Genomic DNA, 17511 nt, shown 5'->3' with positions numbered 1-17511 from the left:
TTCATGGTTATAAAGCGTCAGCTTTTTGAAACTTGGTGTCTGTTGACATTAAATCATTGGGGTCTGACTTGGTATTGATGTATCTCGCATAATTTCCAGCAACTGTGAAAACTGAAATTGAGAACAATTGGAAGGAAATGCTAAACCCAGAGTTTTGTGCAATTGTGAAAATTGAACTCAATAAATATTGAAAAAATGCTTAAAACTAGCTGCAGTACTATCTGTTAAATATATATAAAATTTCTATATATAAAATGAATTCTGCCAAGCCTGACTAGTCTTTCTTAGACACACACACTCTGCTTCTTTCAGGGTATCTCCATAGGGAGATGCCCACCAGCCACAGGGCCCTGGGGCACATGTCACACAAACGCCTGCAGGCTGCAATGTTTTGTGATGATGGGCTCAGTATTGGCCCAAGGAGAAAAAAAGACCGGAAGAGCCTGGGGCAGCTGGAGTTGGGGGGAGGGGAGTGGGCAGGATTGTTACAAATTTTAAACCTGTAAATCTTCTTTCCAGCTCTTAGCTGGCTTTTATATTTACCATAAAATCACCCTTCAGCTCAAGGGTTGCTCCTACAGATTAATGAGCTGTTTACAGTTTCCTGCCTTCTCACTAGCACACACCAGCTGCCTCTGACCTTAACCCAGGGATCCCCTGTACCCTGGTTGGTCCCAGGTGGGTGGTTAAATGTTCAGCAAGACACAGCTACGCCAAGGCTCCTCTGCACACACATTGTCACTGAAATCACTCAAGGGGGTTTAGTTCCCATCTCGTGTTGTTTCAGTGCAAGTCTGTGAGTGACTGTGGACACCCTCACTGTGAATTAAGAATGGCCTGGTTCGATTGAGGACACGTCTACACAGCACCTGGGAGATGTGAGTCCCAGCTTGGGTACATGTACACATGCTGGTTCAACCACACTACCAAGAACAATGTGGACACAGCGCCAAGGGGGTGGCTTGGACTAACTGCACAAGGACAGTCCTGCCTGACCCCTGCCCGGACATGTGCTGTGTAGAAAGACCCTGAGTTTAAGTTTTTGTGATCTTGTTTGTATCCTTCCCACCTTTTCCTTTCCTTCCCTTTCTGCTGCTTTACACCCCTCTCCTGGCCTATGTAGTTCCTGCTTCCTTCTTTCCTTATCTTTCTCCTGCTCCACCTCCCGGCCTCTCCTTTCTCTTCACCTCATTCTGAACCGGTGCAGCTGATAGGAGGTGGGTCAGGGACTGCCCATAATCAGCAAAACCATTTCTGGTGCAGAAAGAACAGAAGCCCAGAGATCCCAGCAGCCATGGCCTCAACGACTCCGGTACGGGAAATTCAAGAGGAAACCAAATGTCCCATCTGCCTGGAATATCTGACGGACCCAGTGACCATACACTGTGGGCACAACTTCTGCTGAGGCTGCATCACTCAGCACTGTGAGACATGGGCAGAGGGGGACTATGACCCTTTGTGCTGCCCCAGCTGCAGAGCCGGAATCCGGAAAGGGGCTCTCCGGAATAACTATCAGCTAGCAAATATAGTGGAAAAAATCAAACAACTGGATTTCAAACCAGGAAAAGAGACTCTGTGTGAGAGACACAGCAAAGCCCTGGATCTGTTCTGTGCTGAGGACGGGGAAGCCGTGTGTCTCACACGGTGCTGCTCATGGATGAGGCTGCCCAGAAATACAAGGTAGGAGACACTGTGGATCCAGGTTAATTCAATCCTTCCCTTTTCAGACTCAGTCACTCAGAGCCACAGAATCTCCCAGTTTCCCAGATTTTCTCCCCTGTTCTCTGGCTCCACCTAAATCTCTGCCCTGCAGGCTCCTTCCTCTGGGCAGGTGCAGGGAGCCTTGGCCACGGATGACACCCAGCCTATCAACCCCACATTGTTCATTAGGGAGAGGTGGGCAGTAGAGCTCTGTGTGAGGCACTTTCCTCACACACCGGACTGAAGCAAGATGCAGGGAGGCACTCCCAGCAGGGCATTCACATGAATAATGAACAAATCAGCCCCCACTCTGCTGCATGGAACAGACGGGCTCTGGAACAGAGAGGGCCAAGGGGTCATGGCTCTCCCACTTTTCCCCACAGCCCGGTCCCCTGCCTCTCCTCTTCCCCCTAAGGCCCCACCCAGGTTGGAAGCTGGAGCCCGGCCTGAGTAAGCCCAGGCACCTGAGGGGAGCCGCAGACTCTCCACCTGCCCAGGGCAGGCTGAGGGTCCATGGCTCCCCACAGGTGCCAGTGTGGCTCTTCTTCTGACCCAGCTTCAGCTTACAGCTTGGCCTGTGCGGGGGTTGGGACTCAGGAGCCAAAGAGCCACAGCCAGGCCATGGTAAGAGCTGTGCGCAGCTGCAGGGAGTCACAGACCCTCCACTTGTCCAGAGCAGGGTGCCTGGGGCCAGGAACATGGGCTGGGGGCACCCTGCCCATGTGTCCACTCCCACCTGGGCAGATGGAAGGACTTGGGCTCCACAACTCAGCTCCAGCTTCTGGGTTGGCCGGGTACAGGGCCTTTGGGGAAGAGGCAGGCAGGACAGGGGCACAGAGGGGGCAGGGCCTCGTGGCACCTCCAATTTTAGGAAGAATCTTTCACCCCTGATGGAACATGTCTACAGGAGTGGGTTTAAGCACTGGTACTATGGGTTCTTCCCTAGGGACCCACCTCTGGAGTCACATGATTAAAACAGAACTTCAGGTTTCATAATAAAAAAATCAGCAACCAAAAAGTAACTTTCTAGCCCCTATAATGGAAAAGAAAAGTTTGAGTGAGTTATAATTTCCAAGCCTAACTGATAGAGTGCCGTGTGCCTGAGTCTGCAGAGAGCCTGAGCCAATAGCTCTGGGAAGAGGTAACTGCCCCACGGATCTCAATAGGGTGTTCACTCCAAGAACTACTGTTCTGGGGTCCTCAGCCACCTCGCCCCATGTGGTGGGGAAAGGGCTCAGCTGGCAGTGAGCCACTCTGCTGTTTTCTTCCTCCCTCCACGACCGACAGGGACAGTGCTACTGCCAGGGGGAGTGCTTCCTCCTTGCTGCTGGGTGTCCCCACCACATTCATCTCGGGAAATCTGGATGGCACGTGACCCCACATGCCTCCATCACACGTTGCCTTTTTAGCTTAGGGTAGACCTGGAGCAGCAGGGTGATGTGTGCAGAAGGTGGGGAAGAAGGCACTGGGCCCAGTTCACCATCCCAAGAAAATAAACATGATACACAAATCTGGACTGGCAGCTTACATGTACTGAGGTCCCTGCCCCAAACATCTTGCAGTCTATAAAGATGAGGAGAGAGACATTCCCCCACCCCACCAAACAAGCATTTCTATGCATTATTTATTTTCTTTTCAAACAGTCTCAGCACCTTCTGCATTTTCTGCTGTCCTCAGATGGTGTTTACCCAAAATAAATAACAGCCCTTTGACAGAGGCAGATTGTAGCACTATGACCCTTTTAAAAAAAAATCAGATTTCTACCTAGGGCTTTGGTTGAACTCAGTGTCCGTGTATTACTCAGGTTCAGTGACTGCAAAATGGTCTCTTGAACCTCTCAAGTCTCTGTGTCATTGCTAGCTAGCTTTCAACCCCCTAAGCTTCTCTCCATGTAGTTCTTTGGTGCTCGACTCTTAGCAAACAGCAAAGGGAAACACTCAGTGGTGTTGCAGGTGGGGCATATTTCTGAGCTCAGGAAAGTGACACTAACCCTGTTACACTGCCCAGAGGGAGCCATGGCTGCAGAGAACTCTGTGGAAAGCCTGCCTCCTTGCTCCTGCCACAGGCATCCCGGGACATCTAGGGGCACATGACCCTGCATGCCTCCACCACACCTAGCCTCTTTAGCCTTGGGTAGGCATGGAGCAGCAGGGGTGGACCGGTGGCAGGGGCTGTGACAGCAGTGCCTCCTCCTGGGGACTGAGATGGGCCTTAGCCCCTCCTTCACCATGGGGCCGAGACTTCTGAAATCTCCCAGAATGCACTGCTTCTGAGATCTCTACTAGGACTGGGACTGTATTTACCCTCCTAGAAGGGATTGCTGCTGGAAATGTTCAGGACAGCACTAGGGCAAACCCGAACTGTTCTTACCACAAATTAGCCTGTCTAATGGGGTTTGCCCTAATGCTTCAAAGAGGTCTGTCCAACCAGTGCAATCCCCAGGGCTGAAATTCTATTGGGACTTGGGCTCATTGGAGAATCCCGGCCCATATTTCAAGCCCGGGTGCTTCTGGGATTTATATCTCATTGTTAGTTTAATCTCCGCAAAAGTAAATGTAGTGATTCACCACCATGTGACCCCATTTTCCTCTTCTGTTCTGTAATACTGATGAATTAATAAATACCAGGCAATCTTGGATAATTCAGGTCTTTCTCCAGTTACTAAAAAGCCTGAACCTGAATTGGTAACAAGTCAGAATATGACACATCCCCAGTTTTCATTCTTAGGTTTCTTTTCCTTGGTGGCCCTAATGTCATGAACCCATTAGGACCAACAGTTAAATAGGGTTTGGGTGGGAAAACATCCCCCTACACGCACCCCTCAAACTGGAAATGAAACCTCCCAAATCATCTCTATTTCTACAGGAAAAAATCCAGGCCCATTTGAAGACTCTGAGGGAAGAGAGAGAAAAGCTCCTGGAATCTAAAATGACTGGGGAGGGGGAGAAGCCAGTATTTGGTAGGTGCCTCTTGTTACTGACCTGCAAAGACTTGGGGTGAGAGGTTTGTTTGCAGGCAGATTCCTCTGTGGTGTTGGTGAATGTGGGCATGTCGTGTTTCTCCATGATCATGGATTTTTTTTTTGTTAGATTAATGTGCAGAATCTAGACTTCCATTTCAGTGAATGAGTTAATTTCTACCTCTTGTGGCTTTCCCTGTGTCTGCATCATTTCTTGCATTATTGAATCATTTGATTCTTTTTTTCCCTGGAACGTCTGTCAGCGTAATCCTGAGTCCTGCCTTCTACTGCTCAGGATCTCCATGCTCAGGGTTCATTGATAACACAAAGTCTTATCCATGTCAGACATGGAAACATACCTTTTCAGAGACATGGGGATAAATGAAAAAAGGTGTGAGGGAAACTTTTCCCTGGTAACCTAGGGCCACCCAGAGGATTCCGGGGGCCTGGGGTCTTCGGCGGCGGGGGGCCCCCGCTTCGGCAGTAATTCGGCGGCGGGGGGTCCTTCCACTCCAGGACCCACCGCCGAAGTGCCTCGAACACCTGCGGAGGGGGGCCCTCGCCGCCGAATTACTGCCGAAGCGGGACCCGGCACTTCGGCGGCAGGTCCCACTTCGGCAGTAATTTGGCGGTGGGGTGGGGGTCCTTCCACCCCAGCGCAGAAGGACCCCCCCACCGCCAAAGACCAAGAGCGAAAGAAGCTCTGGGGACTCGGGCCCTGTGAGAGTTTTCTGGGGCCCCTGGAGTGAATGAAGGACCCTGCCTGAGGGGCCCTGAAAAACTCACATGGGCACCCCTGTGGGGCCCAGGGCCTGGGGCAAATTGCCCCACTTGTCCCCCCCCCCCCCCGGGCGGCCCTGTAATCACAGGGTAGAGTCAAATGTCTGTAAACCTTAAGATTTCTAAGAAATTTTCCCTCCTGCACACTCAGCACTCAATTAAAGGACACTCTCCCCGCCCAAGGCTGCCTCCATGTCCCTGACCAGTCCTTTCCCTGTTGCTTTACAGAAACAGATAGAAAAGAAGAGGCAGCAAATTGTGGCTGAATTTCAGCAACTGCACCAATTCCTGGAGGAACAAGAGCAGCTTCTGCTGGCCCAGCTGGAAAAGCTGGAGAAGGAGATAACGACAATACAGGATGAAAATATCACTAAAGTCTCAGAGGAGATTTCCTCTCTCAGTGAGCTGATCAGTGAGCTGGAGAGGAAGTGTCAGAAGCCAGTGAGTGAATTTCTGCAGGTGAGACTGAGTTAGAAATACTCCAGATCCCCCCACAGGGACAGGACAGCTCCTAAAACATGGGCACGGGAGTCACTGTGTAACTCAGTACGTGCATTGTTGAAAGGTGAATGACTATTGTGCATTGCAAAGTCACAGGCACATTGACGCTAGAGATAGAAAAGACTCATTGTCTTAGGGAATCCATGGCTCTGGAACCAGGGCAAAGCCTCTCTTCCCCATACTTTCAAAATCCCTTCTTTGGAATTTGAAGTGTGTGTCAGGTGAGACTGAAATTCTCTCTCTTTCTCTTCAGGACATCAGAAGCACCTTGTCCAGGTAACATGGCTCTCTCATTCCCCCTTACACTTCACAATGCTGAGGAAGAACTTGGAGACAATATTAGCACTGCATCTCCATAGCATAAGAATGGCCATACTGGGTCAGATCAAAGGTCCATCTAGCCCAGCATCCTAACTTCCGACAGTGGCCAGTGCCAGGTGCCCCAGAGGGAATGAACAGAACAGGGAATCACCAAATGATCCATCCCCTGTCGCTCATCCCCAGCTTCTGGTAAACAGAGACTAGGGACACCATCCCTGCTAAAATGTGTGGGGGTAAGGTCACACGTTGGATACAAAATTCTCAGATAAACTTTTTCCTGAGGTTCTCACCCTTGTATAGAAGACTCTGGAATTCTCCAGTCAGTGGAAAAGACTGACCTCCACTATTTCCTAGAGATGTCACATCCCTGGGGGACTGGCTGCCTCAGGATTGTGGGGATGGAATATGGGCCTTTCACTGCTGGGGCCCTGGTTACCATTCAGCCCAGGGCAGCAGTGGTCAAGAGTCTTTCCCACCTGAGGACTGTTAGGAGACCTGTGTGGAATGAGCTGGGGAGGAGGGAGTTGGTGTCTCAGTTTTTAGCGGACAGATATCTACAACAGTAAACAGGGGAACCTCCTGTCCCTCAGAGCATGGGGGCCAAGGAGAGAATTGGCCACGGAGACTCAATTCCCCTTTTATCCCCAGAGCTGGAGTTAAATAATATCAATAGGATATTGCCAGTCAAACCTTCACTCTGAAGGGCAGAGTGTGAACTACACCTGCTCTGAGGCTGGGAGAAGCAGAGGAATTCTAACTCCAGCCCCATTAGAGCAGCGACTTTTACTGACAACAAATTATAAAGTGTCACTAAGTGAAATGTAACCATGTGAAATTGTTTTTCTCCAGGTGTAAGAATGGGAAGTTCCAGCAGCCGGAGGAGATTTCTCCTGTACTGGAAAAGAGACTCAGCGATTTCTCCCAGAAAACTGGTGCTCTAAAGGAGACTGTGAAGAAGTTCAAAGGTACCGAGTAGGGATCTAGGAGGGGACAGCTTCTGAGATTGAGGAAGGAGGGTGACTCTGGCCAATTTGTTCACAATTAGATGATGCTTCTATTTAATTGTGGGGTGAGAATGCCACACATTTGGGGTCCAAATCACTCAGGCTGATTAATTCAAACCTTTGTTTCTACCAAAAGCCTGCCTTGCCATTACAGTTATTGTTAAAGTAAGAAATGACAGACATTGAGAAAGAAGAACTAGCCAGTTATCTTCTCCTGGGGCATAGGCAGGTCACAGTGAATTTCTCTTATGAAGCTCCGAGAACCCCTTACAATGTCTGACATATTATACGTGTCCACATTCGTGTGTATTAGTTCTTTTCCAATCAACTTTGAGTGTTATGAATATTAAGTGCTCCAGAACCGTGTAGCCTCCACAGCCTCAGGTTGAATCAGTGGGATCTTCAAGTGCCCAAGCCCTATGAGAACGAGGTCCTGGGGCCTAAAAGTCGCCATCCAAAATCTAGACCCTAAATTAAAGGCTATTTGTTAAAGCTGGAACCAGTCCATCACTGTGCTCTGGTCCTGTGTGGCTGGGCCAAATGGGCTGTGGGGAAGGAGAAAGCCCCTCCCCCACGGTGGGGGATCCCTCAAGCACAGGGGCCTCTTGTGCCTCCTCCACCACAGCTGCAGGCACAAGGCGTGTTCCTGAGAGGGCTGGGAATGGGATGGGGGTGGTGAGGGCGGGTGGAAGAGGGAGGGGGGTGGATGAGGGATAGAGGCAGGTGGGCCATGTAAAGCTGGGCCTCTGATATTCTGAACACTGGGCAAGACACACGGGGGCCATTGTCACAGGGGTGTAGCTCTGGCTGGTTCAGAACTTCCTCGGCCTGTGCCAAGGTCTGCACCGGCCCCTGCAGCCACTGAACAGCAGAGTCACAAATGGCCCCTCCCCTCTCTCCTTTTGCCAGCATTGGGGTGAATCTGGCCCATAGAGTCAATCTTCCCCTGCCTCAGTTTCCACATTTATGAAATGATTTTATTATTATTCCTATATCTGCCTGTGGAGGATGGGGGCCCCTTCATGTTGCTTTCTGTAGTGCCAAAGGGACCCAAGTGGGTAAAGTTATTTTTATGCCAAAGTCTTTGTATGATCTGAGTCTAGGTTACGACAAAAGGCCGCAAATGAATGAGACAAACCAACTGGAGTCTGAAGGGAGGGAGGGGATGAGGAGGGGAAAAGTAAATCTCACTTGCAGATTCTGTCCTGGGGTGGTTGTGAGGCTGCAAGGATGTTGGTTCCATTGCTGGGAGATGCCTGAATGAGAGAGGAAAGAGAAGATTTCAAACCTTTTTATATTAAATAACTGAGTGTCTCTGTCTGTTTCTCTGTCATAATTGTAAAAGTTACAGAGTGGGGACGCTGTTTTAAGTATGAAAGTCTGAAATCTCCCCTCTCTTATCCTTTCCCCCTCCAGACACTCTGCCATCTGCACTAGAGAGAAAAAGGGGGGAACCCCTAGGAGCCCCCAGACTGGGTGAGTTTGCAGGTGGAGATTGTCTTTAAATTATGAGAAAATTCCAGAGAAAACGTCTTCATGAGATTGTAGCTAAAGTTACCAACCAAACTGACAGCGATCACGACACACACAGCCCTAAAAATAACACATTCAATGGATCCAGGAACCCATGTGCCCCCCAACCCCCTCACTCCCTGCCACACACACACTTTTAAAAGTGGGATGTTCAGGACACTTTTGACATGGGCATAGTTTGAGGGCAGGGTGCCACGTTCCCCTTCCCCACCCCCCAGCACTGCAAGCCTCGGGCAGGCATGGAGTGTCACAAGCAGTGTCTGTGCTTTGGGCAGGGCAACTGATCAGCTCCTCTCTGTGTAGTGCAGCCCCTACCCGTGGCATCAACCTCTCCCTGGTGCTGGCCTCTCACTGGCCCCACCCCTGCTCCTCTTTCCCTGAGGCCCTGGCCAGGCCAGAAGCCAGAACCAAGCCGCCATCCAGGGACTGCACTGGGGAGCCCTGGATCCTCCACCTGCCCAGGGTGGTGCACCCCGGGGATTGGGGACATGGGCTGGGGACTGCTGCCAAAGGCCCATGGACCCATGTCCAGGGCAGGTGGAGTGTCAGGGGCTCTCCATAGTGGTCAAATCTCCCAGCCTGGCCAGGGGGCAGGGCCTCGGTCAGGGCCATGGAGCTGGCGGGGACACAAAAAGAGTCCTGACACCACCCTTAGTGCTGAGTTTGTGCCCATTCTGATGAACAGAAACACTCTTAACTGAGACGCCCCCGAACAGAGCTCCCTGCCACATCCCTCTGCTTCACCCCGGTGCAGGGGGTCCCCCATCGCTCTTCTCCAACATCCTGCCTTTCCTTTGGGCAGGGCTGGGCTCTCGCATTGGAGCTGCTCCCTGCTTCCTGGATTGGGGAGATGCTCTTCCTGTGATGTTGGCAGCCCCTCCCTTTTCTCTGGGCTGGGGATGGGGCTACCCCAATCAATCCTTCCTCCTCCTCTCTGTGGCACTTATGCAATACTGCACCTTCCTCTATGTTCCCTGGCCTGGGAGTGGAGGCTGCATTCGGGGAGGGAGTTTCTCGCTAAGTTTTTTAACTGGTACCCGTCCCCTCCTCCATAAAAGCTTCCAACACCTTCCTGGCTGTGCCTCTGCCGCTGGGAATGGAGCAGTCCCAAGAGGGGGAGCAGGGAGCTGAAGCTTTTGCAAGCAAAAGAGAAACTAATGAAGTTGGTCATATTACATAGACTGAGGTGCTGCAGTGACATCTCTGCTCAGTCTCAGGTGCCCAGGACAGAGGCAGCTCCCTGGGATCCAGGCCTGAGCCAGCCAGGACAGGGCTGCTGGGGAGTGTGAGAAATGGTCCCATCCTCCCCCAGGGCTGAGCTCTGCCCCTAACGCTCTGATTCTCTCTCCCCAGTGGATGTGACTCTGGATCCAGACACGGCTCATCTCTGGCTCATCCTGTCAGAGGATCGAAAAAGTGTGAGACGGGGAGACACACGGCAGTGACTGCCCAAGAACCCCGAGAGATTTGACTATTGGGCCTGTGTGCTGGGCTGTGAGGGATTCACCTCAGGGAGACATTGCTGGGAGGTGGAGGTGGGGAGTGGCCGATACTGGGCTGTGGGGGTGGCCAGAGAGTCTGTGAGGAGGAAGGGACGGATTAGCCATAGCCCTGAGGAGGGGATCTGGGCTGTGAATTGGTGGTTGGGTCACTTCCAGGCTCTCACCTCCCCTCGCACCCCCCTGCCCCTGAGCCGGGTCCCCAACAGGATCCGGGTTTGTCTGGACTGTGACCGGGGCCAGGTGACATTTATCGATGCTGGTGATGAGGCCCCGATCTTCACTTTCCCGCCGGGCTCCGTCTCTGGGGGCAGAATCCGACCCTGGTTCCGGGTGGTGGGATCCCAGCTCAGACTGTGTCCCTGAAACATGCAGCAGAGGGGGGAACCAGAAATCAGACTCTCTAACTTCATACACTCTAGTCACCATGACCTGGGAGAACTCCCATCTACCCAGCCCCCAGTGCCTCATCTATGTCCCCTGGAAGATCCTCCCCTCCCTCTCTGCAGTGCCAGGGATGGGATGGGGAGGGGAATGAAGAACCTCTGGTTCTGCAGGAGGGGCAGAGGTGGGGGCTGGGCAGGGGGTGGCACTAACAGCTGGGCTGGGGACAGGCGGAGGTGGGGGTGGCAGGGACACAGCATGAATCAATCAGGGGTTGGAGGGTTGGGGAGAAGCAGCAGCAGCAAGGAGCGTTTTGTACAGATCTGTGTCCTTAGCTGTCACTGGGGCTCCCAGCCCAGGATCAGCATGAGGGGAAGGGATAAGATCAGGGAAGGAAGAGAGCAGCCGAGGGGGATGATCTGTGACAGGGAGGAGAGAAGCAGGGAAATAAAGGGGGATAGGAAGTGAGGCTAGAACAATGATGAATAGGAAAGGACAGTACGGAAGAAAAGGGAACGTGAGCGGGACCCTGAGATTTATCACATATTACTGAAAGAGAGACTGTAACTCATTAATTCCCTATATTAATCCCTGGCCACTGGAGCTATTTTAGTGCCATAAAGAAAACTGTTCTCAGTAGCTGGGGATCTCCTTGCCGTGCTGCGGTTATTAAAGCTCCTTCTTAGCTCCTTTTACTTTGCTACTTTCCAGCTACTTTGTAAATAAAACATTACAAACTATTCTTGTTTGTTCCACTTTACTGTCCCAGCTGCAGGTGCTGGGGGCAGCATCATGGGATTTGCTTCCTGACTTGGTTGTGTCCCCTCAGCACCCACAGGGAATCAGGGCCGGCTTTAGGAAGTGCGGGGCCCAATTCAAATATTTTCGGTGGGGCCCCGGCAGGGGTGACTAAAAAATAAAATCACATTTAAAAACCCTTTTCATTTCTTCCATGTATTATTTACTTTCCATAACTATATAAATAATAATAAAATTATATATTACGTACATTGCTGGCTGGAGGCAGGGCAAGGGCAGGGCAGGGGCTGGCTGGAGGTAGGGGCTGGCTGGGGGCAGGGCAAGGGGTGTGGGGCTGGCTGTAGGCAAGGCATGGGGTGTGGGGCTGGCTGCGGGCAAGGCCGGGGTGCAGCAGGGGCTGGCTGGAGACAGGTGGTGCGGGGCTGGCCGGAGACGGGCTGGCTGTGGGCAGGGCAGGGGGTGCGGGGTTGGTGTGGGCAGGGGGTGCAGCAGGGGTTGGCTGCGGGCAGGGCAGGGACTCCCCTGCTTCTATCGTCCCAGCCCTTTAAATAGCTGCCAGAGCCCTGGGGAAGAAGCGGGGCTCTTGCGGCTATTTAACAGACTGGGGCGGCAGAGGCAGCTGGAGCCCTGGCCCTTTAAATAGCTCTCGGAGCCCCCCACTACCCCAGGGTTCTGGGGGCTATTTAAAGGGTCCCGGGCTCCTCTCCTTCTATCGTCCCGGCCCTTTAAATAGCTGAGGGAGCCCTAGAGAAGCGGTGAGGACTCCAGGAGCTATTTAAAGGGCCGGGGCAGTAGAAGCAACAGGAGCCCCGAAGTTTTTAAATAGCCCCCAGAGCCCCACAGCCCTGCCCCAGGGCTCCAGCAGTGGGGCTCTGGTGGCAATTTAAAGCCTCTGCTGGGAGCCCCAGGCCCATTAAATTGCCCCCTGGGGAAGCCGGGCCGCCCCGGTATGGCGTACCAGCGGCGGCAAGGGCACGGGGCCTGATTCAGGGGAATTGGCTGAATCAGCCTAAAGCCAGCCCTGCAGGGAATATTGAACCTCTAGAAGGAGAGTTTGGGTTTTGCTGTGATCTGCATAAGCACTGACTCCGTGTGTGCTCCGGGGCTGGAGCACCCATGGAAAAAAATTGGTGGGTGTGAGCACCCACCAGCAGCTCCTCATGGCCCCACCCCACCCCCCTACTCCAGTTTACCTCCGTCTCCTCTGCGAGCGCGTCACCACGTCCTGCTTCTCCCCCCTCCCTCCCAGCGCTTGTGCCGTGACACAGCTGATTCACGGGGCAGGGAGGGAGGGGGAACGTGGTGCGCTGGGGGAAGAGGCGAGGCCAGGGCGGGGATTTGGGGAAGGGATCCAATAGGTGCAGGGAGGGGCGGAGTTAGGACAGGGACTTTGGGGATGGGGTTGGAAAGGGGGCAGGGCCAGGAATGGGGTGGAGTCAGGGGGGCCAGGGCGGGGAAAGTTGTGGGTGGGGTGCAGGCACCCACCAGCGCTGAGAAAGTTGGCTCCTATTGTGATGTGTCACTCTCCAGCCTGTGCTCTGTCCCTGTCCTGTGCACACCCCTGTCAATCAGGAATTGCTCAGCTGTGCTCTGCGGAGCGGTGACTGGTTGCACAGGGTGTAATCATGCAGGGACTCGGGTGCTGCAATGCTGAGTGTTACAGGGCCTAATTTTTAGGCAGCTAGAAAATCACAGGAACAGCAGCGCTATGACGCTCAGAGCTGAGTCAGGTGTGTAAACTCCCTAGACAATCCATGGGCAACACAGGCACCTTACAATGAGTTACATGAAAGCTCCCCTCAGTAGGCGGGGAGCCCTGTCAGCTGGCCAATGGGAGATGCCAACAAGAGGGGAATGGGTGTCCTAAGCCACACCCCTCTCACGGATAGGTGCCTAAATCTGGGCTGCACAGGGGTGTGTGTCTCTGCTTTGTAATCCACAAACAAGAACCTGACGTCTGGGGCCTCTAGTCGCAGCGACTGCCAGTGCCTGGTAGTGGTGGCAGTGGCTGGGAGCCACAGGCTCTTTGAAATCGCCCCAGCAGGCCGCAGGGCTCCTAGGTGCACGCGCTGGATTGGTGCAGTGGCAGATTAGGGGAAGGAGAAGCCCCGGACCCCAGCAGGAGCCACACTGGGTGAGGTGGGCGGTGAGAAGAAGCCCATGACCCCAGCACATGTGGGGCTGAAGCCCTGACCCCCCTCTGTGCAGGGCTGGCTTGAGCCCCTTCCTTTCCCGTGACCCCTGCACGGATCTGGCTGTCACTGTCAGGCTATGTAGTAATTCAGCCCAAATCTACTTACCTTGGTATCATCATTTCCCTCATCACCACACAGCTATGAACGGATTTAACCTAGGAGGCAGGGTCAGCATTAGCCCCATGTGGCAGGTGGGATCTAGGGTACACAGGGGTGAAGTAACTTTCCCAAGGCTAAGCAGAGAGTCAGTGGCAGAGCAGAGAACCAAACCCAGCACACCTGAGCCCCAAGCCTCTTCCTGAATCACTGGGCCACCCTTCCTCCCCAAGGAAGGGGAATCTCCTCTGCCGCTTTGAGTGTGTTGTTGGGAGCAGGCACTAGAAAGAGCCCCCAGGAGGTGGGGAGCAGAGAGAGATGGGTAAAAGGACATAGGTGGGAAGCAAGAAGGGGGAAACATCAGGAAGGGGAGCAAGGACTTAGAAAAGAAACAAGAGGGAGGGAAAGGGGCAGGGAGAGCGATAGGAAAGGAGAGGAGAAAAGAGGAAGGAGCGGGGAAAGACTCCCCACTGCTTGTGCCTCCCATCCACCTTCTTCTCACAGCCATCAGTGGCCCTCAGCTCCCAAACAGGCACTAAGCAGGAGTAAAGCACAGAGTGAACACAGTGTCTTTACACAGGGGTGTAAGTGGTGATGAGCTGCCAAAATCTTAGCAACCGGTTCCCTCCTCACCCCACGAGGGGGTCGGGCCTGCCCCCAGGACCCCTGCACCATCCACCCCGCTTCCCTGTCCCCTGACTGCTCCCCACCACCCCATCCAACCCCTCCTCTCATTCCTGATGGCCCCCGGGACCCCTGCCCCATCCAACCACCCCTGACTGCCCCTGGAATCCCTGCCCCTGACTGCCTCCCACTGCCCCATCCAACCCCTGCTCCTTCCTGACTGTCCCCTGGGACCCTTGTCCTCATTCAATCCCCTGTTCCTGCCCTCGGACCGCCCCGACCCCTATCCACCCCCCCACCACCCCGAACGCCCCGGCCCTCTCTCCAACACCCCCTCCCTGATACCTGCCCCCTTACTGCGCTGCCTGGAGGTGGCTGGTGGAGCTACAGCCACGCCACTCGGCTGGAGCCGGGCCAGGCTGTATGGCTGGAGCTGGGCAGAGCTGGGCCACACCGCGGGAGCTGGGCCGGGCCAGGCTGGGCTGCACCACACAGCTGGAGCCAGGCTGGGCCAGGACACGCAGCTGAAGCTGGGCCGAGCTGCTGCCTTGCAGCACCTGGAGCTGGGTCATGCCGCTCAGCTGGATCCGGGCCATGCAGCACCTGGCTCCAGTCAGGCCACGCCACCACCTTGCAGCGCCTGGAGCACCGGGTCAGGCTGAGCTCACAGCCTGTCGCCCAGAGCATGCGCCAGCGGCGGGGCGAGCTGAAGTTTCAGGGGATGGGGAACAGCCGGGGACTAGCCTCCCTGGCCGGGAGTTATGGGGCCGGGCAGGAGGGTCTCGTGGGCCACCGTAGTGGGTGCCCACCCCGCCCCACCCCTAAGAGCCAGAGGGACCTGCCCGGGGGTGAGGTGGGGAGTCCCGGCAGTGCTTACCTGGAGCAGCTCCCGGGAAGAATCCGGCAGGTCCCTCTGGCTCCTAGGGGTGGGGTAGTGTAGCTGTGGGGGAGCAGAGGGTTACCTGCCATGGCCTGTGGCCCTCCTCGCACCCGCCGCCGCAGCTCACCTCCGCTCCATCTCCCTGGACCTGAGCACGAAGCCACCGCTTGCTTCTCAGCCCTCCCAGGCTTCCAACGCGAATAGCTGATTTGCAGACAGTGGGCGGAGAGGAGGGAAAAATGGGGCAGAGCATTCAGGGGAGGAGGTAGAGCAGATGTGAGCTGGGGCTGGGGGCGGGGCGCTGCTGGAGCTTTACTGGTGATTAAATTTAAAAGCCCTTTTAGAACCAGTTATCCTGCACAGGACAACCAGTTCTAAAAGGGCTTCTAAATTTAACAACCGGTTCCAGCAAACCCATGTGAACTGGCTCCAGCTCACCACTGGGTGTTAGTGAAGGCAGCTTGTATCTGAGTGTAATTATTCTAATACACTGTAATTGATGGTAATGTAATGATGTAGTTCTACTATTTTAATGATGACATTGTTAGGATACCAACGATATACACACATTCAATACCTACAATATGAAAGAAGTGTATAAATATGCTGAAAATTGTCAGTTTTGGGGGGGATGCTGAGCCCCCCCAACATACACATTTCACCCTTGAGGCAGGAGGGGGCATAAAGGAGTGAGCAGTAAGCAGGAGGCACTTGGGGGGGGGGACCTAGAGGGAGGGGGGCAGAGCAGGGAGAGGTGGAGTGGGGCAAAGTGGGGGCTTGGCCTTGGAAGGGGGCAGAACCAGTCTGGGGGCACCCACCAGGAAAACCAAAACTCAGCACCTAGGGTGTGTGGGGTGGTACCAGTGAAATTGTGAAAAATTAACTCAATAAATTTTGGAAAAAATGCTTAAAACTGGCCGTGATAGACACTGAGATCACTGAATTCTGACAACCCCTCCTTAGACACACACACACCCTCTGCTCCTTCAGGGGCACCGCGATAGGGGGATGCCCCCCCAGCCACAGGGCCCTGGGGCACATGTCACACAAACGCCTGCAGGCTGCAATGTTCCCGGGGGCTCCTCCCCGCCCAGCAGCAGCCGAGTCAGTCCCAGGAAGGGAAACACCCGGCGGCTGCTGCAGGAGCTGCCAAGGCAGAGCCCGGCCGGCCTCGCGCGGCTTCTCTCGTGCAGCGAATGTCGCCGGTTCTGGGACCGCCCCTGGGGGCGGGGCTTCTGCCTCTTCTGTTGGTTGGTTTTTAATTTCCCTCCTGAGAACGTGATTGGCTCCCGGTTACCCAATCGGCTTCAAAAAAGCTTTAAAGGCTCGTTACTGCGCGTGCGCGATTTTTGGTTTCAGTTTCGCTTTCAGCATCCTCCGGCTGCTGCTGGTCCCGTTCCTCCTGCGGCGACACGTGGCTGTTGCGGGCGCCTGGCTCGAGTGCAGGGACCTTGACTTGCTCGTTGGGGGGGGGCCTGCCAACTGCCCCCCGTCCTCCTCCTGCACCCAACACCCCCACGTGGCTGCACCTGGCTCCCTGGGGGGGGTTTGTCGGTTGCAGGGGTTGTGGTGGAGGGGTGGGGGAATAGCAGTAGCTGCAGCGTTGATTTACCTGCCTTTGTCCTGGTCCTCTGGCAGTTACAGTCAGGACCGGCATTAGGAAGGGCCCGGCCTAATCCGAACATTTTCGGAGGGGCCTTGGCAGGGGTGACCAAAAAAAAAAAAATTAATAAACTTTTCATTTCTTCCATGTATAATTTACTTTCCATAACTATATAAATAATAATAAAATTATATATTATGTACATTGCTGGCTGGAGGCAGGGCAGAGGGTGGCTAGAGGTAAGGTCTGGCTGGAGGCAGGGCAAGGGCTGGGGGGCTAGCTGCGGGCAGGGCAGGGGGTGCGGGGCTGGAGGCAAGGCATAGGGTGCAACGGGGCTGGCTGCGGGCAGGGGGTGCAGGGCTGCCTGCGGGCAGGGGGTGCAGGGCTGCCTGCGGGCAGGGAGTGTGGGACTGGCTGGAGACGGGCTGGCTGCAGGCAGGGTGTGCTGGGCTGGCTGGAGACAGGTTGTCTGTGGGCAGGGGCCGGCTGCGGGCAGGGCAGTGGGTGTGGGGCTGGCTGTGGGCAGTGCATGTGGGGTTAGCCTGCGGGCAGGAGTTGGCTGCAGGCAGGGCAGAGGCTCCCCTGCTTCTACCATCCCGGCCCTTTAAATAGCTGCCGGAGCCCTGGGGAAGCAGCGGGGCTCTCATGGCTATTTAAAGGGCCGGAGTGGCA

At 54.5% G+C, this 17511-nt stretch overlaps 1 pseudogene; it reads left to right on the top strand.

Annotated features, from left to right (window-relative positions):
* Window positions 1-1294: 1294 nt before the first annotated feature.
* On the top strand, window positions 1295-14281 carry LOC120383495 (annotated as a pseudogene).
* The last annotated feature ends 3230 nt before the right edge of the window (window positions 14282-17511 follow it).

The sequence above is a fragment of the Mauremys reevesii genome, linkage group 15 (assembly GCF_016161935.1).
Source record: "Mauremys reevesii isolate NIE-2019 linkage group 15, ASM1616193v1, whole genome shotgun sequence".
Taxonomy (NCBI): Eukaryota; Metazoa; Chordata; order Testudines; family Geoemydidae; genus Mauremys; species Mauremys reevesii.
This window is presented reverse-complemented; position numbering and strand designations above follow the sequence as displayed.